At 36.7% G+C, this 18263-nt stretch overlaps 1 pseudogene; it reads right to left on the reverse strand.

Moving 5' to 3' along the window:
- Positions 1 to 702: 702 nt before the first annotated feature.
- LOC104403081 lies at positions 703 to 2381 on the reverse strand (annotated as a pseudogene).
- Positions 2382 to 18263: the final 15882 nt, after the last annotated feature.

An 18263-nucleotide genomic window follows, 5' to 3' on the forward strand; every position in this document is an offset into this window, starting at 1 on the left:
CTGTTCAAGGAAATTTTTAAAATCCACTGCAAAAGTTGTCTTGCTGTTAATCAGAATTTTTCAATAGGTTTACTATTAAACCATGTAATTGACTACAAGTTTTTTATTGGGCTTTTTTTTGCCCTTTTTTTGATGTATGTTTTTGTTTGTAGTTTGGTTTTGAATATTTTTTGGTGGGGGTAGGGTAGGGGGATGTTTCTGACAAACAAGTCTATTTTTTTCTCTTCATTCACTCCCTAAAAGTAGTATAGGAAAACACTCATGCCCCATCCAGCCTGGCCTTGAACACTGCCATGCATGAAGCATACACTTCTCTGGGAAACTTTTTACACTGCCTCATCACCTTCACAGTAAAGAACTTCTTCGGTATAATCTAACTTAAATCTACCTTCTTTCAGTTTAAAGCCACCCCCCCTTGTCCTATCACTACATGCCCTTGTAAAAAGCCCCTCACCAGCTTTCTTGTAGGCTCCCTTTAGGTACTGGAAAGCTTCTTTAAGGTCTCTCTGGAGCCTTCCCTTCTCCAGGCTGAACAAGCCCAGCTCTTTCAGTCTCTCTTCATAGGAGATGGCCTTCAGCCCTCCAATCATCTTCGTTCATCTTCTGATCATCTTCATTCATCAGCTTCCTCTGGACTCACTCAAACAGGTCCCTCTTGTGCTGGGGAGCCCCAGAGCTGAATGCAGTACTCCAGGTGGGGTCTCATAAGAGAGGAGAGTAGAGGGGGAGAATCACCTCCCTCGACCTGCTGGTCATGCTCCTTTTGATGCAGTCCAGCATACGGTTCTCTTTCTGGGCTGCAAGTGTATACTGCCAGCTCATGTTGAGCTTTTAGTCCACCAGCACCCCAAGTTCTGCTCCATAAGGCTGCTCTCAATCCATTCTCTGACCAGCCTGTATTTGTGCTTGGCATTGCCCTGACCAAGGTGCCAGGACCTTGCACTTGGCCTTGTTGAATTTCATGAGGTTAGCATTGGCCCATCTTTCAGGCGTGTCGAGGTCCCTCTGGATGCCATCCCTAATTTCCAGCATGTCGACTTCACCACCCAGCTTGGTGTTGTCAGCAAACTTGCTGAGGGTGCACTCAATTCCACTGTCCATGTTGGTGGCAAAGATGTTAAACAGCGCTGGTCTCAAAACTGACCCCCGAGGAACACCACTCGTCTCTGGTCTCCACTTAGACTTCAAGCTGTTAACCTCAATTCTGAGTAGGGCCATCCAGCTAATTCCTCATCCATCTCATGGTCCATCCATCAAATCCTTGTATCTCCAGTTTAGAGACAAAGTTATCGAGTGGGATAGCGTCAAATACTTTGCAGATGTCCAGGCAGATGACGTTAGTCACTTTTCACTTTCCACCAACACTGTAACCCTGGCATAGAAGGCCACCAGATTTGTCAAGCACAAATTGCCCTTAATGAAGCCATGCTGGCTGTCACCAGTCACCTCTTTATTGTCCATGTGCCTCAGTATGGTTTCCAGGGGGATCTGGTCCACGATTTTGCTGAACACTGACATGAGACTGACTGGCCTGCAGTTTCCCAGGTCTTCTTTTTTCCCTTTTTAAGAATGGGGCTTATGTTTCCCCTTTGTTAATCAGTGGGAACTTCACTGGACTGCCATGACTTCTCAAATATGATGTATAGTGGCTTTACCACCTCATCCACCCGTTCCCTCAGGACCTGTGGATTCATCTCATCAGGTCTCAGGGACTTATGCACCTTCAGGTTATAGAGATGATCTTGAACATGATCTTCTAACAGGCTTCCCAGTGAAATGCTTGAATTGCCATCCCTGGAAGTATTAAAAAATTGTGTAGATGAGGCCCTTAGTGACATGTTTTAGTGGCAGACTTGGCAGTCCTGGGGTAAAGGTTGGACTTGATGATCTTAAAAGTCTTTTCCAACCTAGGTGATTCTGTGATTCTATGATTCTCCTACAGTGGGTGGTTCTTCATTTTCCCAGTCCCTGCCTTTGCTGTCTGTGACTTGAGTCGTGTGGCTGGAGCACTTGCCATTGAAGACCAAGGCAAAAACATGGAGTACCTCAGCCTTCTCCATATCCCACATAACCACGTGTTCCACCTCCTTATGGAGAAGGCCCACGTTTTCCCTAGTTTTCCTTTTATTGCCAATGTACCTACAGAAGCTTTTCTTGTTGCCCTTGACATCCCTGGCCAGATTTAACTGTATCAGGACTTTAGCTCTCCTAACACGATCCTTGCTGCTTGAACAATTTCGCTGTATTCCTCCCAAGCTACCTGTCTTTGCTTCCACCCTCCATAAGCTTCCTTTTTGTGCTGAATTTTTTCCAGGAGTGTCTTGTTCATCCATACAGACCTCCTGGAGTTTTTGCCTGACTTCCTCTTTGTCAGGGTGCATCGCTCCTGAACTTGGAGGAGGTGATTCTTGAATATTAACCCATTTTCTTTCACATTTATTTATGTGTATTTCCTCTACTTGCAGTGAGAAAAAGCCTTGTGTAACATAAACATGGGTATGACTTTAGTGTGAATTAGCAGTGCTCTGAGAGGTGGAAGAAGACTGACAGGAAGAGCTGACAAGTTAGAAAGTAAGATGGAAGAGCTGGAGAGATTTAATTTCCTACCTGTCCTGGGTTCAACTGGACCATGACACTAGCAAATAAGTATCCACAGACTGTGTAGACTTCATTAAAAAAATAGCTTAAAGATCAAATCAACAAACCAAAAAAACAGGTTTATCATTTCAACATAAGTAACAGTAACAGAAGTCCATATATTTGCACAGGCCAGGAGTCTCCATGGGAAGACATCTCTGACTGCCCTTATTCTTATCAGCCCCAAGAGCAGTAAACATCTCCATATTTACTAACCTGTATCCTTTATGAACTCAAATACATTAAAGGAATACATAGAATAAAGGTTTAGACTTGCTTATGACTCCGCTGTATAGTAATATCTCCTTTTTTGAAGACTCTTAACTCCAAGTTTATGATTCTGAGCAAGAAAAAGATTCACTCTCATCCATTGCTTACATTATTGGTTATACACCAGTGCACGTGGAAGATACCTGTGATTTTCTTTGCAACAAAAGATTGCTTCTATCATAGATCTAACGTCAACTAGTTAGACAAACTAGTAACAATCATACTTTGCATTTATTTTGAGATGTTTCCCTTGTGTCTTCAGACCTTGTCTCAAAAAGGTTTCCTTTTTTTTAATTTTTTTTTAATTTTGTAATTTAGGTGTTTACATGTACATCCATGCATAACTGGATAAATACGTATGTCCATATATACATTATAAAGTGATTACTGTTTCACAGACAACAGAAAATTACAATCAGAATATCCAGCAACCTCTTGCTCCAGGACAAAGGGGAATGGCTTTAAACTGAAAAAGAGTAGATTTACTTTAGCTATAAGGAAGAACACTGTGGGGGTTGTAAGGCACTGGAACAAGTTTACCAGAGAAATTGTGGATGCCCCATCCCTGGAAGTGTTCAATGCCAGTTTAGTTGGGGCTTTGAGCAACCTGCTCTAGTGGAAGGTGTCCCTGACAATAGCAGGGGGGTTGGAACTAGATGATCTTTGGAGGCCCCTTCCAACCCAAAACATTCTATGACAATTCTATGATTCCTTTTGATTTAATGTCTTTTGTAAACATTGACAAATGCAATGGGTTAAGTTATCTCTGTTTTATTAAGATTCTAGGAAGAACTAGAATAAATTTTATATTGATTAAGACCTTTCTTTTTCTAATCACATTCATGCAAAAATTATACAATATAACACTTGAGTCTTCTTTTGTTTATTTGCTTGGGGTTTTGGGGTTGGTTGTTTGCTTTTTTAGGGAGTTTTGTTTGTTTGTTTGGGTTTTTTTTGTTTTTTCCTATAAAACAGAAGCAACTTTTGTAAAGCCTTCGATGTAAACTGATCAGGTAGAAACATGGTACATGTAAAAAGCTTTTGCATCTGGTACTTGAAATAAGTAGATTTATTCTGTTAGCTAGAATAATGACAAGGTAAGCTAGACCATTGCTTGCAGTGTTTGTTATACTTCAAAAAGCTGTATAAGACATCAGTATTCTTCCTTTGTGTGAGAAAAGAGGTTTGACTTAATATCCAGAAATCTATATATTTTTTTTAAAGTCACCTTGCTAAAACAGCAAAACAGCAATGAATCACATTTATCTGCAGCTACTCTGTTAATTTCCTTCCTATTTCACATTTCCTGGTCTTAACATTAAATGATATTTTGTGTTTAGCATAAACTGATCCCTGTTGAAAGAAAATAAAATACAGGAAGTGAGAGAAATTTTGAGTTTCAACTCTGTACATGTTTGAGAAGTAGTATAGACATAATTGGGGCACAAATCATCAAACTGTTCTGCTGCTTAGCACTACAGCTGCTTTCTTATTTCTATCTATTAGTGAAATATTGACTCTCTTCTTCCTGTGTTGCTATAAATAGTTCCAAAATCCTTATGAAATCCAGATTTCTTCAGTTTAATTAGTCACTGGTAGTAGATGAAGTTAGCTTTGGTTTTCAGCTCTTGTTTTTTTGTGATTGTATGTCCATGAAATTGTGGTGTATAATTATTAAATCAGTATCACCTGTGAAGATGATGATTGCTGGTGCCAAATTGCTCAGCTCCTAAATGAGGCAATACTTTTTGTTCCTTTCTTGTTTTCAGCATGGTTTTCAGCAGTAGGCCAATGGAGGTGATCCTGCCCCTCTACTCTGCTCTTGTGAGACCCCATTTGGAATGCTGTGTGCAGTTCTGGTGTCCTGAATGCAAGAAGGACATGGAGCTATTGGAGCAAGTCCAGAGGAGGACCATGAGGATGATAAGGGGGCTGGGGCACCTCCCATATGAAGACAGGCTGAGAAAATTAGAGAAGACTGTGTGGAGACCTCCTAGCAGCCTTCCAATATCTGAAGAGGGCCTAGAAGGGTGCCAGAGAGGGACTTTTCATCAGGAACTGTAACAATAGGGCAAGGGGAAATGGCCCTAATCTTAAACGGGAGAAGTTTAGATTAGATATAAGAAAGAAGTTCTTTACTGTAAGGGTGGTGAGGCACTGGAACAGGTTGCCCAAAGAAGTGGTAAATGTTCCATCCCTGGCAGTGTTGAAGGCCAGGTTGGACGGAGCCTTGGGCAACATGGTCTAGCATGAGACATCCCTGCCCATGGCAGGGGGGTTGGAACTAGATGATCTTAAGATCCTTTCCAACCCAATGATTCTATGATATAACTACTCTTTCTTCACTCCTCCCCATTCCTGCAATGCCGCCAGTTACTTTTAATATTCAGTAGTGTGACTGAAAAGAGAATGAAATATGCATTGAAAGTGGAACAATGAGCATGTACCTGATACAATCAAATAAATGTTGGGACACATTTTCATCATATACTATTATAAATCAAAACAACACTGTATGTGTTTCATCCCAAAAATAATTGAAGTCTAGTCATGTAATTTGGTAGATCTGTTGAAAAAATACATTTGTTGAAGATTAAAGTTAACCATATCTTTGAATAGGCCTGGTTGTGATGCATTGGGAAGAATACATGGGGTATGGTCCTTTAAAGAAGTACATACAGAAGTTACAGTTAGAAAGCAAATAATAGATCCTCTCTCCCTGAAGGTTCCAAAGTGTGATTCCTTTAGGTGGAATTATCAGTATGGGTATCACACTGCAGTAGAGAAAGCTTTATAAGTGTATGGACATTAGTCCATTCAAAATAAATTTGAAACTGTATTTTTCAAGCAAATAAGTTAGTCAACTACAACGTAAATGCTACACCAATTTTATCAACAAAACAAAAAACCTTTACCCTAACACTTTGTAAAAGGTTAAATAGTTTGATTTTTGGTTGTTGTCTGTGTCATAAGAGTATTCAAAAATCTTTCAATCACAGATAAGTAGTTTGTTCATTTGTTTTTATAGCCAAATTCCTTAACAATTGTCTTAAAATCATATTCCTTTAATGCTCAGCGTGGTGTCATAGTATTTCAAATGTTATTGTTACTTTTCTAGGTTTCATTTTGTTCTGTCATCTCTGAATAATGGGTTTTTTTCCTCTCAGTCAGGAAATTTTGGTAAAACCCTTCATACAAATCCTTCTTTGTGTGAAGATTTGTGTCAGGCCAAATTGGACCTGACTGAAATCAATATGTATGATATTACTTTCCTAATTTGACTATAGAATTAAGGATAGGGTTAAGATAAATATTTTTCTTTCCTCCATAATTTGATAAATGTTTATATCATGTGTTGAGTTGTATACAGTCATGTTATTAATGTAATGTTATTAAGTCTAAGGAACATTATTCTGTTCCTCCCAAAGACAGCCACAAGAATAGAATAACAATTGGACCTCACAATTAAAAATATAAAAATAAAATTATTACCTTGGGTTGTGACTCTAGAATCCTGTGTTATGATTTATGGAAATTCTTTCTGCCACGTTAGTCCAGTCAGGTCTAGTCACTGGCATATAAAGAATTGGTTTTAGCTGATACATGTATTTCGCTAAACAGATAGAGATGTCATAAGATAAGACATGAGACTAAGGAGAAATTCCTTCTGCGACTGAGATTTTTGGCAGATAGGTTAGAAAAAAGTGGCTAGAACAACTTGTTAGTTCATGCTTTGGTGGTTATATGTTCTTCTCCTTTGAATACTAAGTTTCAGTAAATATAGATATATAGAGATCCTGATGTGGCCTAGTAGTACATTAGAAAGTTTTTGCTATCATCAATATGGATTGCAGTAGTAAAATAAAACCAATAGATACATAATTGTTTGCTATAGTAAAGTATATTTTTGAAAGATATATGAAATACCTGAAATGTTACTCATTAGTACTTTCAACATATATTATTTTTCTAACATAGAATTAGATTGTACCGTATACTTTCAATGGCAAGTGGGCAAAAAAAGAATTTTTACTGCTCAAGTAAAGAATACCTTCCAATCCTTTCATTTTTTCAAGCAAGATATTCTAGAATAAATTGATAAAGTACTCAAATCATTCAGATCGTTCTCAACTAAATTTAAAGTTCAAGCGATTAATCAATAATGGAGTAATAGAATTTTAGATGTAAACTAGACAGATACAGATTTTGCAGCATTATGCCATTATGAATAAGAATGAACATTCACCTTAGTCTATACATTAATGCATTTTTCTTTTTAATATATGTATATCCCAGTAAGTCTCATTACTTACGGAATCTTATCCATAGAAAGACAAATGTTCAAAAACAGTGAATGATTGGTGAAGGTTGGTTAATCTCTATGGCATGATTTATAATGCCAACTTGAACAGTCACATACAATATCCCGAGGTCCTGAGCAAGGAAGAAATGCACTTTTCACTCATTTAATTTCTTGAGTTGGTAAAGAGTTTTCATACAGCCTCGTTTACGTTTTCCTTTGTATGACTTGAAGTACAAAGCAGTGGAACTCTGCTACAGGAATAGGTTTTCAACAGCAACAAGGTCACTTGACAAGACTTCCACCAAGAGTTGATAAGAATAGTTTATGCCGTATTTGCTTGCTGAATGTTTTATACTCTCAGCTCACAGTTAGTTTGCAAGTCAGATTGTTTTCTTTGTAACTAGAAACTTGTGTCATTACTCTTAAATTGAACAAATCAAGAATAAATGGTTTCATTTGAGGCATCAGTTGTGCTTTTTCCATAAAGGTCCCTGTGGTGCATTGACCTTGGCTGACCAGATACCCACTCAGGTGTTCTCTCACTCTTCTTCCTCCTCAACACAGACGGGAGGAAATAAAACGGAAAAACTCATGGGTTGAGATAAAGACAAGTTACTGTCATGGGCAAAACACACTGCACCCTTGGAAAATTAATTTAATTTATTACCAATTAATATAGGGTGGGAGAGTGAGACTGTCAAATACTCTAACCGGGTTCTTTTAGCTATTCCCCTTGTGGAGGGTATAATGTTTAATAACAAATATACTTATTTGAAGATATTTGATGTTACACATGATTTCTGATTTAGCTGAGTGATACAAATATGCTGAAAACACAATGCCTGTGTAAGTTACAGTTAGCAAAATATAACAATTGCAGTACACAATTCAAATACAATGCTAACTTATTTTCCATTACTGGTCTCTATTGATACACTCACCATGATGGTGGTGGGCATCCCTACATGCCAGGAGGCAATATGTAGGTTGAAAACAGCTCAGGCTCATTGATCTCTTGTAAATTCTTTTGCTGGTTATCTAGTTTTTGTACTTTTGTGTGGGGCAGAAGCAGTGTTCATTCCCCCCAAACTTGTCTGGCTAACTCAGGGAGGTATTTACACTTCCAGTTAATCCAACTGTTGACAGCTGTTAATCTAAAACAGAGGCTGCCCTTTGTGCTGAGATAGAAGTCAGATTCTTTGCATCATTCTGTGGGCTTCATGGCACACTGCACTTGCCCTTCCTTACCCAGGCTTTCCCCAAGGTGCCCACCCGTGGCTGAGGGGCTCAGCTCTGCCCTGCAGTGGGGATGTTGGAGCTGGCTCGAACCAGCTGTGTCTGGCACCAGGCAGCCCCAGCTGCTCTGGGCAGTGCTACAATGCTGCCGGTGACTACGCATGCACTGGCTACAGTCCCAAATAAGTAAAAACTTCCTATTCAGTGCAATCCGTATTTCTAAGATTTACCTAGGCATATACTTAAGACCCATTTATTTTAATAGGATTTTAACTGTTGGTTGAACTAATCTGCAAATTGCAATTGCAAGTGGAAAGCTGCAATAGGATATGAAGGTGGAGATTTTTCCCTTCATTTTTGTAAGGAATAGAGCCCAATACTCTTAAAAGTTAAAATATTTAAGACTATAAAAATATAAATTTTTCTATATGTATATATAAATACATAAAGTAGCTTAAATAAACTCTGTGTAACAATGTAAAATGTCCACTCTTCTCAGTTATACCATTTACACCATGGAACAGTGTAAATAGGTAATGACTTCATTTACTTTAGTTTTACTATTGGGAAATTATTTGCAATTGCAGAGCTAGTGAATTGTATTTAGGTTCACTCAGACAGCAGTGCATTTAAATATATCATTCACGGGGTCTGACCATACTTTGCATGTTCACACCCCCCACTTGTACAAGGTACTTGGTTTTTTTAAAACACATCTGTGCAGATGCAGGGATCTGTGTGAAGGATACTAAACCAATGTTCGACTTAAAGAAGTACCTTCTCAACTGTTTGGTAGAAGCTGTGTGATTTGGCAATTATGTAAATATGATTTATGGATCCGTGTTTTATTTCTTGTGCCTGATTCCCTTATCCGTTTGTTTTCATTTCAAGCAGTCAGTCTGTCTATACCAGAATTGAGATGCTCCCAAATAGGTGACATTGTTTATCTAATGGTTTAACTTTATATTGAAATAGAAATGTATTGAGTACAAACTGTACTCATAATTAATTATAATTAACACCAACTATATTTAAAAGCCTTAAGGGAGAATAACTCCTTTCCAGTGAGCTCAACATCTTTCCTAACAAGGTAACAGCTGGGTATAGTACTTGTGAGCACATTATCAGCAAACTGTGACACCTGTTTGGTTTTAAACTGCTGCACCACTGCAGAAGGGTGAAATAGCTGTCAGTTTCTCTAATACAGCGATTCATGGCAGCTGTGTTTAGGCAGAAAGGCGTGGGCTGTGTATTTGTATCTCAGCTTCAGATAGAGACAAAAATCTGGAAGTTACCATTCCAAGTATGTATATGTAATTGTTTGCTTTCCAAAACCATAGTTTGCTCCAGGCATCTATGGAAATTAAATGTCAAAATAGATATTTGGTAAGTAAAATGATACTTTTATTTTTCCTTTTTCCTATCTGGCATATTTCTTTAGTTCTATATCTTATAGTTCTATAGAATTTTATGTTCAACTGTGTAACTGAATGCTCACAGGGTAATGAGGTAATGCATGTGGGTGAAAAGCTTGACTAGGTATCCTCCTGTACATCATTAGTTTACAAATATCAATTTATCTATTCATATAGATTGCAGTTATAAAGAACATATTCTTTTATTTGGCCCACTGAAACTTGATAAAATGAGGCATCAAAGTATGTTTCTTTATTACTGGTTTTAATATTGTTGTTCTTGAGGTTGATATTTTCCAGTTGGATGGGTCAGGTTAAGGTTGTGGTATGTTACAAAATACATCATTTAACAGCTTCCTTCTCAGTGTGTCAATACTTTCAGTGGATAAAAATCAAGTTAAAAACCTCGTAAACCCTTCTCAGACTTACATAATTGTGATGTCTTATATGGGCGAAGTGTATGCTGTTGATGTCTACAAGATATTGATAAGGTAAGAATATTCAAGGCATTTTAAAAAGTGTGTGTTTGGAGTTTTGCTTGCTTTTACGTTAACTGCAAAAATAAGGTGGATACAGAAATAGAATGCTGGTCCCCTAGTTTAAGAAGCCATAGGGTATGGTTTACTTTGAAGATTAACTTAGATTAATATAAAACGAAAATGGTATGTAGATTTGTTTGGGCGTTAGTTTTTAATGGTTATATTTTGTGGAAATGAAGATACCTTGGCTTACCGTTAATAAATAACTAAAATGTAGATCATATGCAATTTTCAGATCTATGAAAACACAAAACATTTAAGTCCTCAACAGTGCATAATTCTCACTCTTTCTACTGGAAGTAGAATTACAACAAGGTGTATCAAGCTTCAGGCTTACAGTGCTTATGTAGTCTAAAAAATATAGAGAAAGAGAGGTGTTGATACAAAAGCCTGATATAATTTGTAATGTTTAGCATATGATAAATTTTTAATAGACTCTCCATATAACATACACAGACAACTAAAGAATGGTCTAGAGGTAGGGTTGATAAGACCGTGAAACACTACCTCATACTTTCTTAGATTTTCATTAACCCTGTCACAAAAGAAGTATTTATTTAAGAGCTGTTGTAAGAGTAGGTTAATATTTCATCTCACATATAAAACATTATATGATACTTGATTTCTGATCTTACAATAGTAAAAAGCATCAGTAAAAAGAACTGCTTTTAATCTCTGTCTCACAGAAGTAAAATTAATTCCCTCAGCCTATCCTTGATCCTTGTAGTGAACAGTGTAATCAGAGTGATTTTATAACTTGAGCTACCACTAAGAATCATCACCTAAGTGAAATTCTAGTCACTAATCACTGAACCATTCACTGTGCAGGTTGCATATGGCTTTGTTAGCAATTACATTTATTTTAAATGGGGAGAATTATTTGGAAACACTGTTCACTGAAGATTCAAAAAAGACCAAAGCAATTAAGCATTAGTTGCCAAAAGCCTTCAGTTAAAATTATCAGATGGTACTTTCACTATAAATGTTCATCTACCTGGTCTCTGGTGACTCCTGACTGATTTCTAATAAACATTCACCTTTTCCCACTAATACCAGTATGAGCATTTAACTGGGGGGGGGAAGAAAGAAAAGGAAAAAAGAAGAAAAGGGGCTAAGTTCTACTAAGCTTTGTTCTGATGACAAAGGATAAAGGGTGTTCAAGGGTTGTTTCTTCCAGGCACTCTAGTAGTAGAGACCCTGTGTGATCTCACAATATTTCAATCTGATGGAGTCTGTAAGCATGGTCAAGTAGCTGTGGTGTCTGCTGTTATTAATTGTGACTTCCTCAGTACACGTACAAGACATCTTTAATGACCTCAAGTTACTCCTCTTCCAAGTTACTGAATCAGTCCTAATGTATTTATAAATAGACATAACGGATTTGGAGATCCCTTGATTAGATGTCCCTTGGTGGCTCCTCATAAAATAGCTATTTTCTAAAACCATAAGAAGAAATATGAAAGCAGGCAGAACTTACTTGTGTGGGAAGGAGGTAACAAGAATATTTAAACAGTTACTGTCTTTATCAGTAACACCCAATATAGCTTCCATTGTAACACTTGTTAACTCCCATTTTAAAAGATACTAAGTCTCAACCTTTGTATGTCAGTCGGAACATTGCACTTTGGCACACTCATTGCAAAAGCTTTTCTGGTTTTACTTCCAGTAATTCTGTAAGTGTTTTAAAGCCACAGACTAAAGATGAGAGGTGTCATTTTGGCTAGAAAGCATGAGGAACTAATGCTATAATATTTGTAGAAAATACCAGATTCATTGTAAAAAAAATTAACTTCTGCTTCTACTTTCCATTCTGGTTCATGGTTTCAGTGTAATTCCGACAAATGAAAGTGAAAGAAGTTTAATTTATCTTATATTTAACAATTGCTCTAGAATGATGAAAGGGGAAGTATGACTACAATTTCATTAAAATTATATATGATATAATTAAAAAAATGTAGATTAGCTATAAATCCTGAAAGATAAATTTCTGTGTTCAGTACATTGAAGAATTTGTTTTCATTTGCACCTATAGGATGAAGAAAAGCTTGAAATATGTACTTGAGGGGAAAAAAGTATAAATTAGAAAGCCATCTCTTTAGAAATTATTGGCCAAAATATATTAGCAATGCATTGAATAGCATTCAGAGAGATTATAAATTCAGTAATTGAAACACAAATTATGCATGCTTATTATTTATAAAATTTTAAGTATTGCTTTTCATCAGAAAATGTAAATGGCATTTAAAACAATTAATTATTCAGACTGGAAAAATGGAAAAGCTGGCAAAGCACTTTACCATCCCTGAAGTGAAACTTAATAAATTGAGAAGACTCTAATTACTTATGCTGTTTAGGTTTAATGTAGCAGGTTAAGTTACTGAGTTGAAAAACTAGATGTAATTCTGAAGTGTGAAAAGTATGATGGAAATGTGTTCCTGTTTATGAGAAAGAATTATTTTTTGAATTCTTAATGTATTTGTATTGGATCACTAGGACATTTTACCCCTTTGTTTTAGAAGGGGCTTTGTTTTAATAAACAGCTTTGTAAAATAAGGTGGGAGAGGGAAATGTTACTGTCTTTGAAGCAAATTTATCTTTAGCTCTTTTCCTCCTTCCTTTCTTCCACTCCTGAAAGACAAATACTAGAGAGGATGTGAAATTAGAATAACAAATAACATTTGGCACTTTCTGGTAACATGTACCTTTACATAGATGTTCATAGAGACATAGTGGAAAGGTTTAGGCCAGTGTATGAACATCTCTAGGAATATATCATGAATGTTATTGTTTAAATTGAATTTCTAAAGATTTTGGGATCATTTGCTCAGTGGTGTCAGATAGTTTTAGGGTTCTTTTGCCTTGAATCTACACTATTATATTCTCTCTCTGGCCCCTTCCCCTTTGCCCTCTCCCAGGGCATGTAAAATATATGTAGAGTTCAGGAAAGTCAGGGAAATGATCTTAGTAAGTCATCAGAGGATTTAATGTAATATCATGTAGACAGTGACATGAGGATAGTCCAAGAGTTAATCAGATTTTCCAGATTTATAAATGGGGAAATTAGGAGGATAATGAACTGATAAATCAGTAATAAACCTATTCTAAAGAGTAAGACATTTTTGGCTCTCTTCATTAAGATTTGTATCTCCTAAAGGAAAAGTGATTTCTTAATGCTAAGCCTTCTAGAAGTCACTGTGACCTATTTCTGAGAATAAAATTAAAAAGATAAACTTCCCTTTGAAATTCATAGGTAGGATAGAGAAGTCACAAAGGGAATGTAAACTATTTCCTGCAGATAGATATCCTGCTAACTGTTTCACAAAAGGCAGCTGGACTAGAAATGTCAGTCACTGATGCAAATATAAATCCCACTGTAACTGGTGTTCTTGCACTTCTGTGATTCAATAATAATTAGGGACTGTAGTGATTGGAGAAGGGGTAACGGGTTCAGACTTTAACAGGGGAAGTTCAGGTTGGATGTAAGGAAGAAGTTCTTTACTGTGAGGGTGGTGAGGCACTGGAATAGGTTGCCCAAGGAAGTTGTGAATGCTCCATTCCTGGCGGTGTTCAAGGGCAAGTTGGACGGAGTCTTGGGTGACATGGTTTAGTGAGTGATGCCCCTGCTCCTGGCAGGGGGGTTGGAACTAGGTGATCTTAAGTTCCTTTCCAACCCAACCCATTCTATGATTCTATAAAAGATTAATTCTAAAGAAAAAGTTCAGTTCTGTAGTTTGAAATGAGAAGCTCAGCAACATGTATGCAAATGCAGACTCATTGCCCAATTCTTCTGGGCTCAAAACACTTACTCATTTGCACCCATTTACTTTCCTCATACAAATTGTCAAAGATGTATGGAAACTTTATTAAAAAGCATAACCAAAATTTCTCAATTTTTCTGGATGGGAAAGTGTGCTTTGCCATCATCTAATTCAACATACAGTCCAGATCCTTCTGCAGCAGGTTAAAAATTCAAAACTTCAGTGGGCAGGATTCATTTGAAATTATTAGCCTTCATATTTGTAAGTCTAATATAAGGACTTTTTTATTTTTCTTTTGCCCCTTTTGGAAGTTTAATGGTTGAACACTCATAACTATATGTAATATATGTGTGATAATCAGTTTTATTTGTTGAGCAGCTCTGCCAATAATAATGAAACTGTAAAAGTAATGATGCAGGAAATCACCTGCAGTGCTGTCTTCCTTATCTTCCTGTAATCACCTACTGATCTAAGTACTCAAGGTACTGGTAATTTAAAACTGACTGGTAAAAATGAGTCTAGAAATTTGTACAATCATATCAGACTTCTTTTTTTGTCAAAAAAAGAGGAAAAAAGCTGGATGTCACGTTTCCTGTGAGTTTAGAACAAGGTCAGTTGTATTCGAAACAAAAAATTAAATTAGAATATAATAATATGATACAGTGTATAATGAATTGAAATAAATTATGGAATAATAGACTTGTTAATTATTTTTCCTGGTTAACATTCAGATCAATTAGGGGCATGAGCTCTAGCTTGCTGATATAAACCAATAGCAACAGCATGTAACTAGGTTGTATTCAATATAAAAATCTAACAGAAAATCTACTGCAATCCAAGTTTTACAAAGTAGTAGTAAGAGCATTTTTTTCAGTGAAAAGAAAAAAAACAGATAGGTAAGACTTCTGAAAACGTCCAAGGCATCTCGTGCAGCTAAAGAAAAGGCTTCCATAACAACTTTTAATGTGACCCTGAATTAATGTCTGTAATTTGGCTCTGGAGTAAAAGAGCAAAACACTTTCTCTGTGGCTATCGAATGATGTTATTTATATTTGAATGCAAAAGAAATGCATTTTCCCCGTTACTTTTAAGAAGACTTAATTTTAAAAATAAAATGGAAAAGATGAGGTAAAACTTGGTCATTCATCAGTTCTTGATTATTTTTTTCTTCCCCATTGTGTATTTTCTAGTTTAATTTTTCCTGACAGCAAAAATAAAATGTTCTACTTATTTCCGAAACTTTTATTGCTATGTTTTTCTCCATGCTGTTCAATAAGATGGGTATTTTATCAACCAAAACATTTGTCTGGGTTTTCCTTTTTTATAAGAATGTCCTCTGTCCCCATTGTCTGTAAGATTTTTGTTTTTTGTTTTGGTTTTTTTTTTTTCCTCCCTCATAACTCCTTGAGTAAAGAAATTCTGTAACTCTGTTACTTTACTGTAAAAACATCTCAGATATTGGAAAAAAATTGCTTATCACTTATCAAAGCTTTAGTAGAGATTTACGAGATAAGTGATTAAATGATGTAGCCAAAAGTAGAGACAAATATACTTGGAAAACACAGTTACATCTATTGGGGCTATGTTTGAATGTTGATGGTGTTTCTTAATAATGTTTTATTTATCCAGGCAAATTTCTTATTTTCTGCTTGCCCCCACCCTTTAGCCTTGAGTACCTAAACCCAAGTGATCTCACAGGCAAGTTGCAACAAAATAGAAGATAAGTGAGACACATGTATGAGACATGCAGTAGTGTTGCTGCAGGGGCACATGCAACCTCATATAATGCTAAAGGCAGGGGTAGAGGGAGTGCTTTGGTGTCTGCTTTCCTTTCACTACTGCCCCTTCTTTTATCTATATACCTGACCCCATTTAATGAGCAGGTTTACAGCAAGTCAGTTAAAATAGCAAAACATGAAGCAGTCCAAATCAGAGGATAAAGATATGTATAAGGCTTTTCCTGTCATAAACCTAGCTCCACTCCCCAAACTATATATGCATCATACAGAGTTGATGACTTGTGTGATAAAAAAGCACTTCTTCTGATACGTCAAGTTACAGTTTTTCCAGCCTGTATATTTACCTGACAAAGTGATATAAATTACACAAGACTATATCCAGGAAGTCAGTGTTATTGCTGTTGGAAGAGTAGCTTTTCTCCTGGAGAGAAGGAGGATTTGTTCATAGTGTCAATACAGAAAGATCAAAGGCACCTGGTGGACATCTCAAGACATCAGAGTTCATGCCATTATTTCACTACGAATAGATTATAATCACATCTGGCTATTAATTGATCTACCTTTCATACTGTCTGCAATATGAGCATGTATTTTGTTATTTTTATTCCATGTGATATCATGAGGCAAATTCACACTTGTTTGTCTTTTTCCTCTTAAGAAGTTTAAAAAACCCATCCTGTCTTCTCTTTGTGGTAATTTGGGTGCAGACCTGTTGGAAAGGCCTAAGCCTCCCAACAAAGCATTGTACAAACAGATAAGCAGAGTTTCTGGAAGCTGAGGGAAATGCCGTATTTCTCTCTTGTCAGGAACAGATGTATGCATTGTATATTGTCAGTCACTCTCAGCCTACTCTTCATTTCTACATTTCATTTCCTAATGCAACTTTCAGGCCAGGAACTAGCAGAAGGAGACCTTGCAGTTTGTGCTTGGATGTCTGTCAGAACAGGATAGAACAGTGTAACCAACATAAGAGGCTTGTGTTTATCTGTCTGGGTGGGAGAACATGAACAGACATAGTAGAAACAGAGAACAGAGCTGATTTTGTTCTGTTCAGTGAAAAAGATGGAAGAACAGCAGTGATGAAAGCAGCTGAGATCCTATCACTGAGATTTTACTAGGCAGTGCAGTTGTCCTGACCACCTAAAAATGATAATGCTGCAGTGGTTGTCTATATAGAGTTCTCTTACAATTTCACTAGGAGTGAATGATTTGTTTCCTTAAGGAGGAAAAATGTGGTAACAAAGGATTGTCCTCAGCTGCAGGTGACACTGTCAGCGTCAATTTAAAATGCCTTGGGTCTCTTTTCCTCATCTAAGAAAGGAATAATGTTCATCTTCTTAACAAGGGTGTTGAAGTTTACTTTGGTATGGCTCAAATTTTCTGTGGTGTTCTACCTGTACTTCAACTAAGGCTGAAATAAATTTCCTAAATCTTAGGTATAAGAGAGGCCATTCATTGATGAACTGTGTAAACATCAATATGTCTCTCATTCTCTGGAGTTTAAGCTATATCAAATGATTTTAAAAGTAACTTTTCTTTTTGGGGTTCTTTGCAAAATGAAATCTATGCAGTGAATTGTTAATTTCTTCAGTTTTTTCAAATTAATGTCTGACGAGGTTGCAGTGCCAGCTTACACTTTTTGATTCATCTTGAAGCAAAAAGTTTCATGTGAACTAGGATTTAGAATTGTTAGATTTCTTCAGTTTTTTCAAATTAATGTCTTACAAGGAGGTTGCAGTGCCAGCTTACACTTTTTGATTCATCTTGAAGCAAAAAGTTTCATGTGAACTAGGATTTATCAAAGTTTTCCCACTATCTGAACAAAGTCACCCGATTTGCAGTCACAGAGCAGGTGTTGCTTTTTCCACAGTCCACCTAAGAAAAAAGTTTTACTGCAGGAAAGATGTTAATCTACCATGTATTGAACAAATTAAAGTTTTTAAACCTAAAGCACTTTCTTGCTTATCCCAAATAGAATTCCCTTCTCCTCACAGACCTTAGTAAGAGTCTCGTGGTATTGTTTTTAATTGAATAAATCCATAAGGGTATCCATAGAAGATATCTCATCATCTGCATGTACCTCACTCTTTCAGCCAGGGTATTCACATGGATTCTGTATTTCTAATGTTACTACACCTGGGGCTGAGAAGGCTGTTGGGAATGTGAAAGAGCTCAGCTAATAAAAATATGTTCCAGCTGTATGGATAGCATTTTTTAGGCTGAGGTTCATCAAGATCTCTACAGTGCAAGAGTTCAGTGTTCTACAAGCAACTGATGGATTTGAATCAGAAATCAAGAGAGAAAATGGAGAGAGAAATGCTAAATACGTACATTTCTCCAGGGTAGCGACTGTCATTGAAAAGGCC

This window comes from Nestor notabilis, unplaced genomic scaffold, assembly GCF_000696875.1.
Source record: "Nestor notabilis isolate BGI_N333 unplaced genomic scaffold, ASM69687v1 scaffold1143, whole genome shotgun sequence".
Lineage (NCBI taxonomy): Eukaryota > Metazoa > Chordata > Aves > Psittaciformes > Psittacidae > Nestor > Nestor notabilis.